The sequence below is a fragment of the Capricornis sumatraensis genome, chromosome 21, assembly GCF_032405125.1.
Source record: "Capricornis sumatraensis isolate serow.1 chromosome 21, serow.2, whole genome shotgun sequence".
Taxonomy (NCBI): Eukaryota; Metazoa; Chordata; class Mammalia; order Artiodactyla; family Bovidae; genus Capricornis; species Capricornis sumatraensis.
In genome coordinates, this window is record NC_091089.1 from 21,998,860 (window position 1) to 22,004,056 (window position 5,197).

The 5,197-nt window shown below is 43.8% G+C and overlaps 1 non-coding gene across 1 annotated transcript; it reads left to right on the top strand.

The window, feature by feature from the left end:
- Positions 1 to 4,428: 4,428 nt before the first annotated feature.
- TRNAC-ACA (transfer RNA cysteine (anticodon ACA)) lies at positions 4,429 to 4,500 on the top strand. Its single transcript has one exon. It is a non-coding gene; the product is annotated as a tRNA-Cys (tRNA).
- The last annotated feature ends 697 nt before the right edge of the window (positions 4,501 to 5,197 follow it).

Genomic DNA, 5,197 nt, shown 5'->3' on the forward strand with positions numbered 1-5,197 from the left:
AATGAGCAGAGGACCCAAACTACTCCAGTATGGGCTATTCTCTGGAAATGTATATTTCAACTCTAAGGAAAAGGAGCTTTCTCTTCCCTCTGATGTCGCTAAGGTGGCATGACATAAACCTGAAACTGTGGTGGCCACCTCAGGGCATGGCAATAGACCATTAGATCAGAATAGGATGAGGAGAGTACTTGGGAAAGTAAAGAGAGAAAATTACGTGCATCTCCTGGACCCCTAAAGACAACCACTCCTGTTTTCCCAGTTTTGGAAGCCAGTAAATTAAGCTTCTTCACTTAAGCTACTTTGGGTGTGGTTTCGTTCCCTGGGAAACCATGGAGTTTTGACTACTACAGGCTCACTCTATGTTTCCGCCACTCTGTGCTTATTTAAGGACAGCTCCCACTGGAGGAAAAAGCCATCCTTTCTTCTTTTCAGTGCCACAGACCAAGCCCCACCTAGGAGGTAATCGGTACATCACTGGGGCTTCCCAAGTGGTACTAGTGGTAAAGAAACTGCCTGCCAATGCAGGAGATGTAAGAGATGCAGGTTGGATCCCTGAGTTGGGAAGATCCCTTGGAGGAGAGCCTGCCCACCCACTCCAGTATTCTTGCATGGAGAGTTCCCACGGACGGAGGAGCCTGGCAGGCTGCAGTCTGTGTGGTTGCGCAGAGTCAGACACAACTGAAGTGACTTAGCACTCAAGTAGTAGCTCATTGGATTGTATCCAACTATCTTTGCCAACAGGAGCTTGCCTTTACTTTTCTCCCCTACAGGGACTGCTGGTAGCTGGGAAGCATCGTGAGTCAACTCACTGGTCAATGACACCCAAAGAAAGGCAATTCAGTCCCTCCCAGGACATTCATTCTCCTCTACGGATACCATAAGCATGAGTGGGCTGACTGCAGTGCCTCTCAACCCAGCTGGTCACTCCCAGCTGACCCCTCCTCTTCTCCAGGATATCTTGTGCTCTGGCTTTTCATTCAAACTTTGGCTTTGCACTTCACATACCATGTATGAATATCATGCATGTGTGAATATCACACAAACCTTTTTCTCACAACTTCTGATTGCCCAATTTGGAGACCTGCCGTTCAAGATCAAGAACAGAATTTGGAGAAGAAACTTTTCACAAGAGCCAAGGAGCAGTTGGCATCAGCAACCCTTCAGCCCAAAGGCTGAAGGTGACAAGAAAAATGAGTCTCACTGACATAAGAAATAACTGAAGTTAAGACCTTAAACAGAATCATAACACGTGTATGCCCTCTCCCTCCCTGTGGCATCACCCCTGTCTGCACCCCCTTCTCTGATGTCTCATTCTTCAAAGTCACCCCCTCCTTTTTGTCTCCTAAGGTCTCCCAGAACCTTCATGTGACCAACCTCAGACAGGCATCAATAACTTTTGTTTCATAATGAATGCCAATATTTATTCATCATCCCAGGGGTGAGATGTATATTTTGATCTTTAATAATGCTCAAATGATGTGTTTGATCTTTAATAATGAGTCACAAAGTCTAATAATAATAGTATTAATGGGAACAACAAACAGTGGCATAGCACTTCCTAGGTGCCAGGCACCGTCCTAACCACTTTACAAAGATCAGCCTAGATAATCTGCACAATAAACCTTAAAAGGAGAACTAGCAAAGGAGACACAGACACAAAGAACAGACTTCTGGACTCAGTGGGAGAAGGAGAGGGTGAGATGATTTGAGAGAAGAGCACCGAAACTACATTTTCTGTTTTACATACCATATGTAAAACCGATAGCCAGTGGGAGTTTGATGTATGATGCAGGGATCCCAAAGCCAGTGCTCTGTGAAAACCTGGAGGGATGGAGTGGGGAGGGAGGTAGGAGGGGTTCAGAAGGGAGGAGACGCATGTATGCTTATGGCCAATTCTTATTCTTATAACCCGCTTATGCCATGTTAATGAATGCCAAAAACCATCACAATATTATAAAGTAATTATCCTCCAATTAAAATAAATAAGCATTTTTTTTTAAGGGAGCTAATATTATTAGCAGCAGTGAGGCTAGGTCATTCGCTCCCATCCACATGGCTGATAAGCAACAGTGCTAGGATTTCTTTTTACCAAGTAGATATCTATCAGTTCAGTTCAATCATGTCTGACTCTTTGTAATCCCATGAATCGCAGCATGCCAGGCCTCCCTGTCCATCACCATCTCCCGGAGTTCACTGAAACTCATGTCCATCGAGTCAGTGATGCCATCCAGCCACCCCATCCTCTGTCATCCGCTTCTTCTCCTGCCCCCAAGCCCTCCCAGCATCAGGGTCTTTTCCAATGAGTCAACTCTTTGCATGAGGTGGCCAAAGTACTGGAGTTTCAGCTTTAGCATCAGTCCTTCCAATGAACACCCAGGACTGATCTCCTTTAGGATGGACTGGTTGGATCTCCTTGCAGTCCAAAGGACTCTCAAGAGTCTTCTCCAACACCACAGCTCAAAGGCATCAATTCTTCAGTGCTCAGCTTTCTTCACAGTCCAACTCTCACATCCATACATGACCACTGGGAAAACCATAGCCTTGACTAGATGGACCTTTCTTGGCAAAGTAGTATCTCTGCTTTTCAACATGCTATCTAGGTTGGTCATAACTTTCTTTCCAAAGAGTAAGCATCTTTTAATTTCATGGCTGCAATCACCACCAACAGTGACTCTGGAGCCAAAAAAAAAAAAAAAGTCTGCCACTGTTTCCACTGTTTCCCCATCTATTTCCCATGAAGTGATGGGACCAGATGCCATAATCTTAGTTTTCTGAATGTTGAGCTTTAAGCCAACTTTTTCCACTCTCCTCTTTCACTTTCATCAAGAGGCTCTTTAGTTCCTCTTCACTTTCTGCCATAAGGGTGGTGTCATCTGCATATCTTAGGCTGATATTTCTCCTGGCAATCTTGATTTCAGCTTGTGCTTCTTCCAGCCCACCGTTTCTCATGATGTACTCTGCATAGAAGTTAAATAAGCAGGGTGACAATGTACAGCCTTGACGCACTCCTTTTCCTATTTGGAACCAGTCTGTTGTTCCATGTCCAGTTCTAACTGTTGCTTCCTGACTTGCATATAGGTTTCTCAAGAGGCAAGTCAGGTGGTCTGATAGTCCCATCTCTTTCAGAATTTTCCACAGTTTATTGTGATCCACACAGTCAAAGGCTTTGGCATAGTCAATAAAGCAGAAATAGATGTTTTTCAGGAACTCTCTTTTTCGATGATCCAGCGGATGTTGGCAATTTGATCTCTGGTTCCTCTGCCTTTTCTAAAACCAGCTTGAACATCTGGAAGTTCACAGTTCACATATTGCTGAAGCCTGGCTTGGAGAATTTTGAGCATTACTTCACTAGCGTGTGAGATTAGTGCAATTGTGCGGTAGTTTGAGTAGGTATCTATAGTCAATGAAATTAGAAAGATGCATTATTTTAAACTGGGGATCAATGGAGGTATTGGCACTTTGGAAACAAGCTTAAAAAGAGAGTTGGGAAATGGAACTCGGAGAGAGAAGTCAGAATGGGCAGGTGACTGGAGCTCTTGCTGAGATGAGTAACAAGAGGAAACGGGACAGGAAGTCAGACACTGAGAAGTCTAGATATGCATCCAGCAAGTCATTTGAAGGCAGGACAGCAGACACTGCCATAAGGGAGGAGCACAGGAATCAGAGCTACTTCACAGACGCAGTGATCTCAACTGGCCCCTGAAGGATGGCCCAGACCAAGGAATAGATACCCTGAGCAGCACTCCACTACTGAGTTAGCACTCAGGTTCTTCTCAACTAGGACTTTGTCCTCTCTATAGAGAAATATAATCTGAGTTTCAAATGATAACACCATGGTTAAAACACAGATAATATATATTATAACAATAAATTATTTTGATAATTTTAATTATCAGTAAAACATATGATTTACATTTAATTGTCTTACTACAATAAAATTAAATGGTTACAACTATAATCATTATATATAATATAAAATGCACACTATAAATTAAACAGTTCTGGTACCATAAACAAACATAAGATTTAGTTAACCATTGCACATTTCAGATGCTTGAACCTGAGTGGTTTTTTGCTTCCAATCTGATTCAAAGATTTCTCAGGCAGAAGTCTAATCTCTGAAATTCTATTCCCTGTGGCCAAGTTGGGAGGCATATGTCTCTTGCCTGGGTAACTGGTGGGTTGACGGTCAGGAGGAAATGATCTCCTGATCTTTTACAAGCTGGTCTCAACAAAGGAATAGCCTATCTCCATTTTATTTGTTTACTTATTTAGGCCATATTACGTGTCATGTAGAATCTTAGTTCCCTGAACAAGGATCGAACCTGCACCTCTTGCATAGGAAGCATGGAGTCTTAACCAATGGACCATTAGGGAAGTCCCTTATCTCCACTTTAGAAAGCTACTTTATTAAGGTACACTTTGATTTCCCTGGTGGCTCAGATGGTAAAGCGTCTGCCTACAATGCGGGAGACCCAGGTTCAATCCCTGGGTGGGGAAGATCTGGAGAAGGAAACGGCAACCCACTCTAATATTCTTGCCTGGAAAATTCCATGCACAGAGAAGCCTGGTAGTCTACAGTCCATGGGGTCGCGAAGAGTCAGACACGACTGAGTGACTTCACTTTCACTTACTTTACTTTATTAACTCTAGAAGTCGTGTCCGACTCTTTGCAACCCCGTGGACTGTAGCCCACCAGGCTCCTCCATCCATGGGATTCTCCAGGCAAGAATACTGGAGTGGGTTTCCATTTCCTTCTCCAGGGGATCTTCCCAAACCAGGGATTGAACCCAGGTCTCCCGCATTGCAGGCAGACACTTTAACCTCTGAGCCACCAGGGAAGCCCATTAATTTACTTAAATATATTGCACCTATTTTGAGTATAAAACATGAGCTTTAACAAATTTGTATGTCCATTTAACCACCTTCTTAATGCATGGCTATCTACTTGAATACAAACAAATGTAAACACTTATAACACAAAGAGGATTCCTAATGATAAGGAATGGGATTCCCGGGTGACTCAGTGGTGAACAATCCACCTGCCAATGCAGGAGATGCAGGTTTGATCCCTGGATTGGGAAGATCCCCTGGAGGAAGAAGCGGCGACCCACTCCAGTACTCTTGCCTGGAGAATCATGGGCAGAGGAGCCTGGTGGGCTACAGCCCATGAGGTCACAAAGAGTCGGACATGATT